The sequence below is a fragment of the Bos indicus genome, chromosome 16 (assembly GCF_029378745.1).
Source record: "Bos indicus isolate NIAB-ARS_2022 breed Sahiwal x Tharparkar chromosome 16, NIAB-ARS_B.indTharparkar_mat_pri_1.0, whole genome shotgun sequence".
Taxonomy (NCBI): domain Eukaryota; kingdom Metazoa; phylum Chordata; class Mammalia; order Artiodactyla; family Bovidae; genus Bos; species Bos indicus.
Genome location: NC_091775.1, coordinates 21,119,288 through 21,137,002, shown reverse-complemented (window position 1 = coordinate 21,137,002; position 17,715 = coordinate 21,119,288). Strand labels below are relative to the sequence as shown.

Below are 17,715 nucleotides of genomic sequence, written 5' to 3'. Positions count from 1 at the left end.
ACAAGTTGGATTTAGAAAAGGGCAGAGGAACCAGAGATCAAATTGCTAACATCATAGAAAAAGCATGGGAATTCAAGAAAAATATCTATTTTGACTTTGTTGACTACACTAAAACTTTTGACTGTGTGGATCACAACAAACTGTGGAAAATTCTTAAAGAGACAGTACCAGACCACCTTACCTGTCTCCTGAGAAATCTGTGTGCAGGTCAAGAAACAAGTTACAACCAGACATGGAACAATAGACTGGTTCAGAATTGGGAAAGGAGTATATCGAGGCTTTATATTGTCACCCTGCGTACTTAACTTCTATGTAGAATACATAATGTGAAATGCCAGACTGGATGAATCCCAAGCTGGGATCAAGATTGCCAGGAGAAGTATCAACAACTTCCGATATGCAGATGATACTAGTCTAACAGCAGAAAGCGACGAGGAACTAAAGAGCTTCTGGGTGAAGGCGAAAGAGGAGAGTGAAAAAACTGGCTTAAAACTAAATATTCAAAAAACAAAGATCATGACATCTGGTTCCATCACCTCATGGCAAATAGATGGGGAAAATGTGGAAACAGTGACAGATATTCTTTTCTTGGGCTCCAAAATTGCTGCGGACAGTGACTATAGCCACGAAATTAAAAGAAGTTTACTCCTTGGAAGAAAAGCTATGACAAACCTAGACAGCATATTAAAAAGCAGAGACATCACTTTGCTGACAAAAGTCCATATAGTCAAAGCAATGGTTTTTCAAGTAGTCATGTAGGAATGTGAGAGTTGGACTAGACAGAAGGCTGAATGGTAAAGAGTTGATGCTTTCAAACTGTGGCGCTCGAGAAAACTCTTGAGAGTCCCTTGGACAGCAAGGAGATGAAATCAGTCCATCCTAAAGGAAATCAACCCTGAATATTCATTGGAAGGACTGGTGCTGAAGCTGAAGCTCCAGTACTTAAGCGACCTGATTCGAAGAGACGACTCATTGGAAAAGACCCTGTTGATGGGAAAGATTGAGGGCAGGAGGAGAAAGGGGCAACAGAGAATGAGATAGTTGGATGGCATCACTAACTCAGTGCACGTGGGTTTGAGCAAACTCCAGAAGATAGTGGAGGACAGGGAAGCTTGGCATGCCTCAGTCCACGGGGTTGCAAAGAGTTGGACACGACTTAGTGACTGAATAACAACAAGAGTGGATTTACAATGTTGTGTTAGTTTCAAAATGTACAGATGTAAAGTAATTCGGTTATGCATACACATAGTCTTGTTCCAAGGTCTTAAGCATGTTTCAATAGCACACTAGTTTATAAAATCGGGGGCTTATAAGCCTTTAACACGTGAGCCTACAAGACAATGGCGAACCCATAGAGGGGTGGATTTGATGTTGGGCAGAGATGTGAGTCCATAAATTATGTTGAAATTTGAATGCTAAATTTGTGAGAGCATGTAGTTTTCAGAGGAAAATGTCTGACTTTCATCAGATCCTCAAAGGAGCCTCTGGCCCAAAAGTAATTAAAGACCCCTGCTTTGGTGTTCTAATTTGAGAAAATGATGTTTCTTATTAAAATAGAACACTGTATATAATGACTTATCATTCATTATTAAAGGGATACTTTCCTGAGTTTTAACCACTCCCCCCCACATATACCCCAGTTTATCAAATATAAGTTTGAAAAGATGTTTCTTAAATGTCCCCACATTGTTTGAAATATTTCTTGCTTGCCTTTCAAAATTATCTACATTGTCCCCCTGCGTTTCCCACCAGCCTGTGTTCTTCGTGCTATTTGCGAATTCCTCGGTGTTAGAAATGAGCCAGGAAAGGGCAGTTGAGAAAAACGCGTGAGCTGATGGCTAGGGTCGTACGTACACTGCTTTTGTTGTTTTGTTGTTTTGCTTTTATTGTTTTTAGAATCTGTGTCACTGATGTACTTGGAGCATTGCTGACAAGATGTTATTGGTTTCCTGACCACTGGGCAGATAGCTGTGTTGAGAGGTGTTAAATTTTCAGTAAAATCATCTGTTTTAGTACCTTAAATTTACTTGTGATGTTCGCTCATTTACAACTGAATTTTTATTTTTCTCACCTTTAGAAATTTCTATTTCCTGTCTTTGTTTTAGTGTAATTTTATTTGAAAGGTAGTGAGATTCCTCCTCCCTGTAATAGATTAAGATAGTTTTATTTATAAATAAATGTGGGTTTAGGAGGATATCACATGGTTCTCAAGAATATCACACATTTCTCAGGCTATGTAAGTGATCATTCTAAATTAATGACAAATGGGGTATTTACAGTTATCATTACAGATAAATTTACCCAGTTTAGTAGAAGAATCTGGAATGCTTGTGTATTCTTTTTTCTAGTTTGTATGAAGGATGTAAGCTTTGACAAGAGTTCACAGAATACATTTTATCCTTTTGGTTGAAATTTTCCAAAGTTTTTGAAGTAAAAACTTCACTGTGATAATATATCTCAATGTTCTTGACTCTTTTTGATCATTATATGGCTTTCATTCCCTCTCCTCTGAATTCTTTCCACTGTCTAGAGTCTGAATTGAGAAACCATTCATAATTTCTATAATCTTATGTTGTATATGGATTATACAACATATAATTGTATAATCTTTCCCCCTGAGATAAACTGTAAGCTCCTTGAAGACAGGGACTTGTGTGCTTTGTACTGACAATAAATCCTAGCCAGATGTCAGACCCATTTAGTGCTTTCCATTCCTCACTGATTCACTGATTATAATGACCCCCTCTACCCTGAGACGGAAAAGGCAATGGCACCCCACTCCAGTACTCTTGCCCGGAAAATCCCATGGACGGAGGAGCCCGGTAGGCTGCAGTCCATGGGGTCGCAAAGAGTCAGACACGACTGAGCGACTTCACTTTCACTTTTCACTTTCATGCATTGGAGAAGGAAATGGCAACCCACTCCAGTGTTCTTGCCTGGAGAATCCCAGGGACGGGGAAGCCTGGTGGGCTGCTGTCTATGGGGTCATACAGAGTCGGACACGACTGAAGCGACTTAGCAGCAGCAGCAGCAGCAGCAGCAGCAGCAGCAGCAGCTACCCTGAGAAATCAGATTTAACATTTAAGTTGTGCTTCCACAGGTGTTGGTGGCATCTCTGAGTGTTTAAAGTTTGCTGGGGTAGATTTACTCCTGAAATACTTTCTAGACCTGGCAGAAATAACAAGATAGTGTGATGGTATAATGGGTAGAAATGCATGACCAATTCTACAGAATGTGAAATGTTTAGGAATGAAAAATCAGTTACATATTTACCTTTTGCCCACTGTCACTTCTTTGAAAAGGTCTGATGGTATTGCAATGGTATAGGGTAACCAAGTGAAGGTAACATTTACTTAGGCAGCTCTTGGGGAACAGCACACATAAGAGCTGACAGTCCTCAAACTAGCAAAGAATAATGGCTAAGAATATTAACCCTTTAGGGTTAGAGAAGATCTTGGAAATTATATAGCCAAGCCTCTTCATTTTGTTGGTGAGGGGGTTGATTCCCATTTTGATGTCTATTCAAGATCATATAAGCAGTATTATTATTATAAGCAGTTAGTATAAGGCAGGCACTTGCTTAAATGCTTTGTGCTTATTAACTCATGACCTCACAGAACTCCATGAGTTAGGTATATGTGTATCCCTCTTTGTCCCTCCCCACACTGTCCCAGTCTTAGGCCAAGCTCACATCACCTCCTCTTAAGACTCAGTAAAGGCCTCCTAACTGGCTGTCCTGCATCCATTCGTTCTGCCCAGGAAGATTCTGCCTTTGGCAGACTTAATAATCATTTGAAAACGTCTCTCTGTCCAAGGCACAGTCCTGCTCTTAGTGACCACGTGTTGCTTGTGGATTCTCAGGAGTCAGCCCTTCCTGGCTCCCCAGACGCCCCCTTCCCCCTATCTCCCTTGCTCGTGGTTCTGCAGAACTTCCCCCCACGCTCCCTCCCCTGTCAGAGCTTTTGCTCATGCTGTCCCTCCATCTAGAATGTTCTCTCCTTTCTCTCTCTCTCTTTTTTTTTTTTAATTTTTTTTTATTGGAGTATAGCTCCTTTACAATGTTGTATTAGTCTCTGCTGTACAGCAAAGTGAATCAGTTATATGTATACATATATCCCTTCTTTTTTAGTTGCCTTCCCATTTAGTTTGGGAGCTTCCCTGGTGGCTTAGATGGTAAAGTGTCTGCCTATAATGCAGAAGACCCAGGTTCAATCCCTGGTTTGGGAATATCTCCTGGAGAAGGAAATGTCACCCCACTCCAGTATTCTTGCCTGGAGAATCCTATAGATGGAGGAGCCTGATAGGCTACAGTCCATGGGGTCACAAAGAGTCGGACACGACTGAGCGATTTCACTTTCACTTTCACTTTCCCATTTAGGTCACCACAGAGGATTGAGTAGAGTTCCCTGTGCTATATCGTAGGGTTTCATTAGTCATCTATTATAAACTAGAGGTGTATATATGTCAGTTCCAATCTCCCAATTCATTGCATCTCCTCTTCCCCCAGAAGTTTATTCTCTAGATCTATGTGTCTATTTCTGCTTTGTGAATACAGTCATCTGTTCCATTTTTCTAGATTCCACATATGAGCAGTTTTACTCTTCCTGTTTTATTCTTCCTGACTTACTTCATTCTGTATGACAGTCTCTAGGTCCATCCACATCTCTGAAAATGCCACAACTTTGTTCTTTTTTGGCTGAGCAATATTCCATTGTATATATGTACCACATCCTCTTTATCCATTCCTCTGCTGATGGACATCTAGGTTGCTTCCATGCACCGGCTATTGTAAACAGTGCTACAATGAACACTGGGGTGTGTGTATCTTTTTGAATTATGGCTTTCTCCAGATATATGCTGGGTCATGTGGTTATTCTATTTTTAGTTTTGTTAAGGAATCTCCATTCTGTTCTCCATAGTGGCTGCATCAAGTTATCTGTACATTTCCACCAACAGTGCAGGAGGGTTCCCTTTTCTCCACATTCTCTCCGGGATTTATTGTTTGTAGATTTTTTTGATGATGACCTATCTGACTGGTGTTAGATGATACCTTGTTGTAGATTTGATTTACATTTCTCTTAGTGGCTTTGAGTGCTCATAAAATGAAAAAAATGGGTGGAAGACCTAAATAGACTTTTCTCTTCTCTTATATCTCCCTTTCATAGACATATTTCTCCCCACCAGATTTTAACTCAGAAGTCATGGTCTCCAAGAAGCCTTCTCTGACTCCTTAGCTAAATTAGAGACTACTGTTAATAATCTTTGAGCCCTCATATTCCTGTGACTTAGCCCTGTTCCTAAAGTTAATGCAAGCCCTAATGTATAGCAGACACCACAAATTTGTTGAAGAAGGGAAAGAAAGAAGGAAGCTCTAAGATACCAGGAATAATTCAGTCTGTTTTATTTCCATCAAAAGAGTCAGGGTTTGGAGTAGCCATATCTACACTGAATGCCCCTGTACTGCTTACTTATTGAGAAAATGCCTGGAATGGAGATCAAGGGCAAAAGACTAGTCAAAAGTGATGCTGAGAAGAATTCAAAATAATCTCTATGGATACTTTGCTCTGAAGCAAGAGGAACATAGCTGCCCACTTCTTATGTATGGGCCATGCATAGTGACTGCCTTCCCAGAAATACGCTATGGAAAGAGGGATGGGGAAGAGAAACTTCACACTGGAGGCAGGAGCAACTTGACAAAGAAGGCCTCTTCCAGGTGACCAAGGTCAGCCCAACCGTCATAAATCATGTCAATAGTATGTACCATTGAGATGGCACTTTACCTCTGTGGTCTTCTGGCCCCAAACCCATCACCCCAATCTAAATATGCAACAAACCTCAAGCAAATCTCAGTGGAGATTCTATTGAGTCCTTAACCAGAACTCCTCAATACTGTCGAGATCATTGAAAACAAAGTCTGAGGAATGTTAGAGAAACCTGAAGCCTCATGATAACTAAATATGATGTGATATCGTAGATGGGTCCTGGAGCAGAACAATAGGTACAAATTAAGAACATTTGAGTAAATAAGAAGTTTAGTTAATAATCATGCATCAACAGGGGTTCATTAGATGTGACAAATGTACCCTTACTAATGTAACATGTGGAAAGTTAGAGACTGGATACCAGATGTACGGAAGGGAGCGCTCTGGTACTATCTTCACAACTTTCCTGCAGATTTATTTCTTTACTTATTTGGCTGCACCAGATCTTAACTGAGGCACATGAAATCTTCCATCTTCACTGTGGCATGTGGGTTCTCATTCCCTGACCAGGGATTTTTTTTTTTTTAAACTTTACATAATTGTATTAGTTTTGCCAAATATCAAAATGAATCCACCACAGGTATACATGTGTTCCCCATCCTGAACCCTCCTCCCTCCTCCCTCCCCATACCATCCCTCTGGGTCGTCCCAGTGCACTAGCCCCAAGCATCCAGTATCGTGAATCGAACCTGGACTGGTGACTCGTTTCATACATGATATTTTACAGTTTCAATGCCATTCTCCCAAATCTTCCCACCCTCTCCCTCTCCCACAGAGTCCATAAGACTGTTCTATACATCAGTGTCTCTTTTGCTGTCTCATACACAGGGTTATTGTTACCATCTTTCTAAATTCCATATATATGCGTTAGTATACTGTATTGGTGTTTTTCTTTCTGGCTTACTTCACTCCGTATAATAGGCTCCAGTTTCATCCACCTCATTAGAACTGATTCAAATATATTCTTTTTAATGGCTGAGTAATACTCCATTGTGTGTATGTACCACTGCTTTCTTATCCATTCATCTGCTGATGGACATCTAGGTTGTTTCCATGTCCTGGCTATTATAAACAGTGCTGTGATGAACATTGGGGTACATGTGTCTCTTTCCCTTCTGGTTTCCTCAGTGTGTATGCCCAGCAGTGGGATTGCTGGGTCATAAGGCAGTTCTATTTCCAGTTTTTTAAGGAATCTCCACACTGTTCTCCATAGTGGCTGTACTAGTTTGCATTCCCACCAACAGTGTAAGAGGGTTCCCTTTTCTCTACACCCTCTCCAGCATTTATTATTTGTAGACTTTTGGATTGCAGCCATTCTGACTGGTGTGAAATGGTACCTCATAGTGGTTTTGATTTGCATTTCTCTGATAATGAATGATGTTGAACATCTTTTCATGTGTTTGTTAGCCATCTGTATGTCTTCTTTGGAGAAATGTCTATTTAGTTCTTTGGCCCATTTTTTGATTGGGTCATTTATTTTTCTGGAGTTGAGCTGTAGGAGTTGCTTGTATATTTTTGAGATTAGTTGTTTGTGTTGTTTCATTTGCTATTATTTTCTCCCATTCTGAAGGCTGTCTTTTCACCTTGCTAATAGTTTCCTTTGATGTGCAGAAGCTTTTAAGGTTAATTAGGTCCCATTTGTTTATTTTTGCTTTTATTTCCAATATTCTGGGAGGTGGGTCATAGAGGATCCTGCTGTGATGTATGTCGGAGAGTGTTTTGCCTTACGTTGAGATCTTTAATCCATTTTGAGTTTATTTTTGTGTATGGTGTTAGAAAGTGGTCTAGTTTCATTCTTTTACAAGTGGTTGACCAGATTTCCCAGCACCACTTGTTAAAGAGATTGTCTTTAATCCATTGTATATTCTTGCCTCCTTTGTCAAAGATAAGGTGTCCATATGTGCGTGGATTTATCTCTGGGCTTTCTATTTTGTTCTATTGATCTATATTTCTGTCTTTGTGCCAGTACCATACTGTCTTGATAACTGTGGCTTTGTAGTAGAGCCTGAAGCCAGGTAGGTTGATTCCTTCAGTTCCATTCTTCTTTCTCAAGATAGCTTTGGCTATTTGAGGTTTTTTGTATTTCCATACAAATTGTGAAATTATTTGTTCTAGCTCTGTGAAGAATACTGTTGATAGCTTGATAGGGATTGCATTGAATCTATAAATTGCTTTGGGTAGTATACTCATTTTCACTATATTGATTCTTCCAATCCATGAACATGGTATATTTCTCCATCTATTAGTGTCCTCTTTGATTTCTTTCACCAGTGTTTTATAGTTTTCTATGTATAGGTCTTTAGTTTCTTTAGGTAGATATATTCCTAAGTATTTTATTCTTTCCGTTGCAATGGTGAATGGAATTGTTTCCTTAATTTCTCTTTCTGTTTTCTCATTATTAGTGTATAGGAATGCAAGGGATTTCTGTGTGTTGATTTTATATCCTGCAACTTTACTATAGTCATTGATTAGTTCTAGTAATTTTCTGGTGGAGTCTTTAGGGTTTTCTATGTAGAGGATCATGTCATCTGCAAACAGTGAGAGTTTTACTTCTTCTTTTCCAATTTGGATTCCTTTTATTTCTTTTTCTGCTCTGAGGGATTGAACCCAGGCCCCTGTATTGAGAGCCTAGGATCTTAACCACTGGACCACCAGGAAGTCTCTACAAATTTAAAACTATCCTAAAATTACAACTTCATTTTTTAAAAAAAGAAACCCTAAGCTGCTTCAGTTTTGAGGTTGAATGACTGGAGCAGAGTTAGTAGTGTCAAAAGACAGCCAAGAAGTCACTCAATTCAGTCGCTCAGTTGTGTCCGACTTTTTGTGACCCCCATGGACTGCAGCACTCCAAGCCTCCCTGTCCCTCACCAGCTCCCAGAGCTTGCTCAAACTCATATCCATCGAGTTGGTGATGCCATCTAACCATCCCATCCTCTGATGTCCCCTTCTCCTCCTGCTTTCAATCTTTCCCAGCATCTGGGTCTTTTCTAATGAGTCAGTTCTTTGTATCAGGTGGCCAAAGAACTGGCTTGGAGCATTAGGAAGCATGGAAGGGGTTGGTGGTGACCTCAGGGTTAAGGGGATGCTAGGCCCTAAGGAAGAGGAGGGCCACAGAAAGTCAGGCAGGGAAAGGAAGGAATGGAACTGTATTGGAGTTAGGATAGACTGTAGATGCCAGGGAAAGATTGTTTCACAATTTTGAAAAATGTATATTTATCCATAACATCTCAGTGGACATGAATTCAAGCAAATTCCTGGAGACAGTGGAGGACAGAGGAGCCTGGAGTGCTGCAGTCCATAGGGTCATAAAAAGTCAGACACCACTTAGCAACTGAAAGACAACAACAATCCATAACTTAGGAGAAGAAATTGCTCAAATGCTTGTTCTGTTCGTATTTTTTTTTAATTAATTTTATTTTATTTTTAAACTTTACATAATTGTATTAGTTTTGCCAAATATCAAAATGAATCCGCCACAGGTATACATGTGTTCCCCATCCTGAACCCTCCTCCCTCCTCCCTCCCCATACCATCCCTCTGGGTCGTCCCAGTGCACCAGCCCCAAGCATCCAGTATCGCGCATCGAACCTGGACTGGCATCTCGTTTCATACATGATATTTTACATGTTTCAATGCCATTCTCCCAAATCTTCCCACCCTCTCCCTCTCCCACAGAGTCCATAAGACTGTTCTATACATCAGTATCTCTTTTACTGTCTCATACACAGGGTTATTGTTACCATCTTTCTAAATTCCATATATATGCGTTAGTATACTGTATTGGTGTTTTTCCTTCTGGTTTACTTCACTGTGTATAATAGGCTCCAGTTTCATCCACCTCATTAAAATTGATTCAAATGTATTCTTTTTAATGGCTGAGTAATACTCCATTGTGTATATGTACCACTGCTTTCTTATCCATTCATCTGCTGATGGACATCTAGGTTGCTTCCATGTCCTGGCTATTAGAAACAGTGCTGCGATGAACATTGGGGTACACGTGTCTCTTTCCCTTCTGGTTTCCTCAGTGTGTATGCCCAGCAGTGGGATTGCTGGATCATAAGGCAGGTCTATTTCCAGTTTTTTAAGGAATCTCCACACTGTTCTCCATAGTGGCTGTACTAGTTTGCATTCCCACCAACAGTGTGAGAGGGTTCCCTTTTCTCCACACCCTCTCCAGCATTTATTATTTGTAGACTTTTGGATCGCAGCCATTTTGACTGGTGTGAAATGGTACCTCATAGTGGTTTTGATTTGCATTTCTCTGATAATGAGTGGTGTTGAGCATCTTTTCATGTGTTTGTTAGCCATCTGTATGTCTTCTTTGGAGAAATGTCTATTTAGATCTTTGGCCCATTTTTTGATTGGGTCATTTATTTTTCTGGAGTTGAGCTGTAGGAGTTGCTTGTATATTTTTGAGATTAGTTGTTTGTCGGTTGCTTCATCTGCTATTATTTTCTCCCATTCTGAAGGCTGTCTTTTCACCTTGCTAATAGTTTCCTTTGATGTGCAGAAGCTTTTAAGGTTAATTAGGTCCCATTTGTTTATTTTTGTTCTGTTCGTATTTAAAAGTGAGGCCCTAAAAAAGTGAAGGTGAGTTGATGGCTTCGTGAATAGAGATGGTGAATGGGTTGCCTTTATTCTAGGGTGATTTTGTAGATCAGTTTTGTTGTTGTTCTTGAGAGAATCCCAAAGTGCTGGTGTTTGTTGGTCTTTTCTCTAGATCCTTCTGTTCTTTCCAAGTCCTCCAGTGTCTTGCTTTGGGGATATACAATTGCCTGAGAAAATCCTGGGAGCCTGGTTGAGGGGGTGGGGGGTAATGAGGGTAATGCAGGCTTTCCTGCAATGCCCTCATTTTCAGCAAGGGATGCTAGGTATACCCAATGCCCTTGACTCCTGAGCTTTCAGAGTGTAGAGTCCTGCCTCTTGTTGGCATCCCATTTTGTCTGTGTTTGTAGTTCACTTCCTTGTCTCTCTTGAACATTTATTCCTCTGAACTCTGCTTTTCAACTTCCTGCACCATAGTTCAGGCTCAAGTACGTCTATTTTTATCAATGATGGAGGATGTGTTTCTGTTTGTATTGTTGTATTGCAGATAATTTCTAAGATGAAGGGGACAGAAAAGTCTTTACCTTCTTGAAATCAAAGTTCCAGGATCCTACATTTAAAATCACCTTTGTTTTCTTATATATGTGATTGTGTTTTTTAAAAAGATGTTAAAAGTTAATGTATTACAGAGTCTGATTATTTGTCTGTTTATTTTAGTGGAAAAACAGTTGTAATTAAGGAACAGAGCTGTCATTTTATTTTTCCGAGTCTGTTGGTTTTAAAGTTTAGTCCTCGGAGCATGTTACTTTATGCCTTTGGGGCAGTCCTCTCATTTTTTAGAGTAAGCAGTCTTTTGTCAAGTGATGCAGGAATTCTAGCTTGTTATCTGGAATGGAAATTAACTGAACCTGAGGCCCTTTCTTGTACGACCCTAGCCGGTTCTTTCTTCTTTTAATATTTTAGTGATTTTTTTAAAATGACAAAGAAATGATTCTGACTCTTGGTTTCCTGAGCTGTATTTGTTTGTCAGCTAGTTGAGAGTGAAGGAAAGGAAGACAGCTTTTCTTGAGTCTTTTCTTTCCCAAAAGAAGACTAGCGCTTACCCAAGTCCCTAAAGATACAGTTCATGCAATCCATGGAAATGATTTCCCAGTGAAAGTTTTGTTTTTTCATTCATGCACCTTGAACTTTTCTTTGGTCAAACTTCAACTGTGCTGAGCAAAACCTTTACTTTTCTTCTTGTACTCAGTACAAAGTAATGATAATACTTACTAATATACGTAAGTAATAACTACAGTAACTCTCTCCCAGAAGAGATCACTGTCTAGGGAAGGGGTTTGTTATTGTTTAGTCTCTTAAGTCATGTTCAACTCTTTGCAATCCCATGGACTATAGCCCACCAGGCTCCTCTGTCCATGGGATTGCCAAGGCAAGAATACTAGAGTAGGTTACCATTTCCTCCTTCACGGGATATTCTCAACCCAGGGATCGAACTCGAGTTTCCTGTATTGGCAGGTAGATTCTTTACCGCTGAGCCACCTGGGAAGCCCTAGGAAAGGGGTGTAGTCAGTGGGGAAAAAAAATGTTGCCCTGTTAGTAAATGTCATGCATGTCTCCTAAGAGGCTTCCTAATGGCAAGATTAAACCAGTCAATTCTAAAGGCAATCAGTCCTGAATATTCACTGGGTGGACTGATGCTAATGCTGAAACTCCAATACTTTGGCCACCTGACGTGAAGAACTGACTCACTGGAAAAGACCCTGATGCTGGGAAAGATTGAAGGCAGGAGAAGAAGGGGGTGATAGAGGATGAGATGTTGGATGGCATCAGCAACTTGATGGACATGAGTTTGAGCAAGCTCCAGGAGTTGGTGATGGACAGGAACCCTGGCATGCTGTACTCCATGGGGTTGCAAAGAGTCAGACACGACTGAGCAACTGAACTGAACTGAATGGGTGTATCTTCATTTCTCAGCATGGTAAGAGTGGTTCTTGTACCCACTCATTAAGCTGTGTTTTCCCGATAGGAATGCTTTAGAATTTGGGGGTTGGTGGATCTGGAGGGATGGATATATCATGAATTATTTACAGTTCCCACCTACAGACAAAGCTGGGAAGGTGTTGATCCGTGCTTCTCCCCAAGCTGTCAAGTTACCAAGGGACACTTAACCTTTAGGAGTGGCTTCCCCAGGTCATCTTAAGAATTATTCTACTGTCCCCTGAGACCCAAGAGCTCCAGGAGCTTATTTTTTTCACACTTACATCAGCCTTTAGTCTTTCCCATCTTGCTGTCATGTCTTAGCTGGCAAGGCCAAGTTTTAGTTTGTAATCACGAATCCTTATATAAGGCAGCAGGCCAAGGCTTCCTAAATTGCTCGCTGAGCCTTATTGTAAATTTATATTGAACTCTTAATGGTGGGAGCATTAAAAAAAATTGGAGCCTTTGAAAGGTGATCTCATTTCAGATTTTTTTCCCCTTTTCTATATTCTCTGGGTGAAACCACATTATTAAAAAAAAAATCTTCAGTTAAGCCAGAAGTCTGGAAGTGTAATTGTCATTGAATTTACTTTAATGATAAAAACAGGAAGGAGATGATCATTCATTCAGAAAATGGTTATTGGATCTGCTCTGTCCTAAGGCACGCTACTGAACCTGAAGATGAATAAGATATGGCTCCTATCCTCAAGTTACTTAAAGATTAGAAGAAAAGAAAACAAAACCAAAAGCCCTACAGTGCCTGTTAGCATGCGTTAAAGCTGCAGAACAAATTACTAGTAAATGTAATGGCTTAAGACAGGAGCTGTCTGTTACTTCATGAAGCTTCTGAGAGTCCAAAGTCTGGGAGCATCGTAGGTGTCTACTCCTGGCTCCAGGTCTCCCATGAGGTTTCAGTCAAGCTGGTAGCCAGGACTGAGGTCCTCTGAAGTCATGACCGAGCAGGAGAGTCTCCTTCCAAGTTCCCTTCTCTGGTTCCCAGCTGGAGGGCCTCAGCTCCTCACCACATGGAGTTCTCCAGATGGCTGCTCAGGGTGAGGCAGCTGACTTTCCCCAAAGCTCACAATTAGGGAGAAAAGGAGGCCAAAGAAGAAGCCACAGTGTCTTTTATAATCCAGCCTCAGAAGTGACATGCCATAATTTCTGTGGTGTTCTATTGGTCACACAGACTGATCCTGGTACAGTATGGGAGGGGCCCATACAAAGATAGGGCTTCCCAGGTGGCTCAGTAGTAAATGCAGGAGGCGCAAGAGATCCCTGGGTCAGGAAGATTCCCTGGAATAGGAAATGGCAACCCACTCCAGTATTCTTGCCTGGAGAATCTCGTGGACAGAGGAGCCTGGAGGGCTACAGTCTGGTGAGTCATAAAGAGTCAGACATGACTAAGCAACTGAGCACTATACACAGATACAAACATCCCGAAGGGGGAATTTGGGGAGGGGGCATTTAGGACACCTACCATCACAGTCTTCCGTCCAAACATGGACCTGCTCCAAAATTCCCTGGTGGCCTAGTGATCAGTATTCCAGGCTTTCACTTCCACGGCCAGGGTTCAGTCCCTGGTCAGGGAACTGAGATTCCATAAGCCATGAGCCATGGCCAAAAAAAAAAAAAAAAATACTGACCTGCTGAGTCTCCAAGATTAGCAGTAAAAGAAGTGTGATCAAAAATATCCAGATGTTAGCAACCACCCTGGGAAGAAAAGGGTTGTATTTGGGGATCGGGTGGTAAACATGAAAGAAAGATAGGCCAGCCAAAAGGGACAGCAGCTGAGAAAATCTGTCTGGAAAATTTGTTAGAAATTCTGAATTCTGTATGACATGACTCTGATTTTGCAAAGAAAAGGATTTAAGGTCACTGATCATATTCCCATCAGCAGCAGACTTCGAGCGATTCTTTTCCAGTAAGGGATCCCTGTGCCTTATGAAAATTGAAATGGGGACTGCAGGAGAGGCTGTACTTGAATGAGTCCCTTCCGTGGTTCCTGTGATACGGCCTCAGAATCAACCACAGCCGACCAGTTTTTCTTTATCAAGCATTCTATTTAATAAAGCAGTGAAGGGTTTGTTGTATGATCATCTAAGAAAAAATTTCGTCACCACATTTATAAAACTACTGATTTGGGCTAAAGTATCAAATTCTGCTGCTTAGTTCTCCTCTCAAAGACTGAATTATTTTACATAAAGACACCTATTAAATAGCATTTATTCAAGCTGAGGAAATACACCAAGAGTACTCTATGCCTTTTTCCTGTGGGCCTCCACCCCAAGTTTCCTTCACGGATGTAAAAGATCTGATTTGTATCTCCCCCTTTCTTCTGAATATTTGTTTCTGAAGCAGTGGTTGAGGGTTTTAAATATCAAAAACAGCTTTTCTCTCCTGATCTTCCCCCGCTTTAACCTGGCAAGAACCTAGGGAGTACATGGAGAGGAGAAGCTAAAGAGAGAGGAAGAACAAATGACATTGGTATTACTTTCTAGTACTCTACTTATGCTCAGAATGACTTACAATCCTTGCTTAATTTGGGACTAGATCTAGGGAAATGGCCAGATAGAGGACATTATACAAAATGAAATATTTAACAAGTTATACATGGGCATCATGGAGATAATGAAGAATACTGACAACATGCTTCTGCTCCATGCATATGTGCTTGGATAGGTCCTGTTGGTCTAAATATTACTCAAATATTCCATTTCAAATTTAGATTCGTATGCTCCTGGTAAAATGCATAGTAGTTATAGGTAATGCCGGGTCACCTGACCTTCCCTCTTTGATCTTTATAATACATTTGTCCTGTATTTCTTATACTAGGAACAAAAAGAAATTCTAGTTGACAGCAGAGCAGCTAAACTGTGATATTTTGTGGGAGAAAAAATCGTAAAGGCTGGGTGTTCTAGTCATGGGTTTTAGCAAGGCATGTAATATGATACGGCCTGAATTTTCTCCTCTGTAAAGTTATGAAGAAGAGATAGTTGATTTATCTAGGTTTTCTTAGGTCTAAAGTTTTCTAAAAATAGTTTTCTACAGGCTGACTTTTTTCTGAATATTTGTAATTTTTATGCAGTTTACAAACATAAAAGTGCTATGCTTGTAAGTAAAACTTATCAGTGAAAAAAGTTTCTTTCTTATAAAGTCCATTTCTAGATTGCTTCTGTAAATATATCTCAGAATGTTTTTGTGACGGTGGTGAGGGACAGGCAAGCCTGGTGTGCTGCAGTCCATGAGGTTTCAGAGTCGGACATGACTTGGTGACTGAACAACAAAGAGAATAGCTCAGTGTATTGATCATGAAGGGTGTATGTCTGAGAAATTAAAGTGATGGTTTTGCAAATAATCTTTTCAGAGATCAAATATTTTTTCCAGATGTTAATTCATTGTTCTCCATGGTTCTAAGTGAACCACTCACACTGCTTACTCTTTAAAAATGCTTTTGGGGACTTCCCTAGCAGTCTAGTGGTTAAGACTTCACCTTCCAGAGCAAGGGTGTGGGTTTCATCCCTGGTGTGGCAGCTAAGTTCCCACATGCTTCATGGACAGAAGACCAAAAAAACATAAAACAGAAGCAATATTGTAACAAATTCAATGAAGACTCTTAAAAAAATTAAAATGTTTCTGCTGCAAGTAACAGAAATGGCAATTAGTGTTGGATGAAAAATAAGCATTTAGTTATCCCATATCACAGGAAGGGTAGAGATAAGTGCTTCCAGGTTTGTTCAGTGGCTCCACAGGGCTAAGAGTCCAGATTGGCATCTCGGATTCTCTCGGTCTTTCCATTCAGATCGCAAGTTAACTCTCCCAGATCCTAGCACTGCATCTCTATAGAACAGTGTCTCAAGCCAGTGATTGTCCTCAACCAAGCATAGGTAAAGAGGATGAGTTACCCCCACTACCAGGATCAATCGAATTCACTGTCCTAGTGTTCAAGGCTCTCTTACCCTCCTACATCCAGCTCTCAAACTTATCTTTCTAAACTTACTTCTTGCTGCTAAGTCTCTTCAGTCATGTCCGACTCTGTGCGACCCCAGAGACAGCAGCCCACCAGGCTCTGCCGTTCCTGGGATTCTCCAGGCAAGAACACTGGAGTGGGTTGCCATTTCCTTCTCCGGCCTTATTTCCTATTACCCTTCTATTAGATTCCTTAACTATAGTCAAACTGCCTGCTACCTACTCTGAAAAATGCAGTCTTTATTTCAAATATTGTCCTCTGCTTTTTCTCCATCCTTGTACATCCTCCTTGCAAGTTAAAATTCTATCCAATGTTACTAAGATTTCGCTCAACTTCTCTTCTTTGGAAGATTTTTTTTTTTAATTTGTTTGTTTCTCTATAAAGTGCATGAGGGAAGAATCTACATAAATTTAAAATTTATTTATTTTTAATTGGAGGGTAATTGCTTTACAATATTGTGTTGGCTTTTGCCATACATCAATATGAATCAGCTATAGGTATACACGTAATCCCTTTCCTCTTGAATCTCCCTCCCACCTCCTGCCCCTCAGCTTCTTCTCTTTAATCTCCTGTGATCACTCCAGATAGAAGGAATTGGTTTTTCCTTCAAATTCCTATGTTAGCTTCTACTTTATATTTGTATAACAGCATTTTACAAATTACTTATGTCCGTATTCCTTTAGGTTAAAAAAGGGCAAGTGGTGGTGGTCCAGTGGTTTAGAATCTGCCTTCCAATGCAGGGGACGTGGGTTCGATCCCTGGGTGGGGAAGTAAGATCCCACATGCCACTGGGCAACTAAACCCACTCACTGCAACTAGAGAAAGCCTGTGCGTGGCAACAAAAACCTGCGCAGTCAAAATAAAAACATTAAACCAATAAGGGCAAATATGAATTGTGCCCATTGTACAGGTGGAAAAGAGGCTCAAAAGTGTTTGACTTTTCCAAGGCATCAAACTGTCCAGTGTTAGATTCAGGACCTGAATGAGTCATGGTTAATAAACTTGTATAACAAACACTCCAAAATAGTGCAGAGTAAAGAATATAAATGTTCCTTTCTAGACACACAGACTTAGAGAACAAACTTATGGTTATCAGAGGGAAGGGTAGAGGGAGGGATATTTAGGGAGTTTGGGGTTAACATGTACACACTGCTATTTTAAAAATTGGATAACCAACAAGGATGTACTGTATGGCACAGGGAACACTGCTCAATATTCTGTAACAACCTAACAGGGGAGAGAATTTGAAAAAGAATATATGAATGAATTACTTTGTTGTGTACCTGAAATTAATACAACACTGTTAATTAACTATACTCCAGTATAAAATAAAAAGTGACCAAAAAAAAAGAGGGCAATAGTACCCAACATACTCCTTAGGATTGTTAAAAACCTGCCTTCTCAATTGTCATGCCTTGCATCTGTCTCCATAAACAATGCAAATCATTCCATCCAGAAGCA

The 17,715-nt window shown here is 40.4% G+C and overlaps 1 protein-coding gene and 1 non-coding gene across 6 annotated transcripts in view; both read left to right on the top strand.

The window, feature by feature from the left end:
* Nucleotides 1-17,715, top strand: part of ESRRG (estrogen related receptor gamma) — a 703,351-nt gene that overhangs the window by 367,726 nt on the left and 317,910 nt on the right. The gene's annotated exons all lie outside the window — the stretch shown is intronic.
* Nucleotides 4,156-4,227, top strand: TRNAY-AUA (transfer RNA tyrosine (anticodon AUA)). Its single transcript has one exon. It is a non-coding gene; the product is annotated as a tRNA-Tyr (tRNA).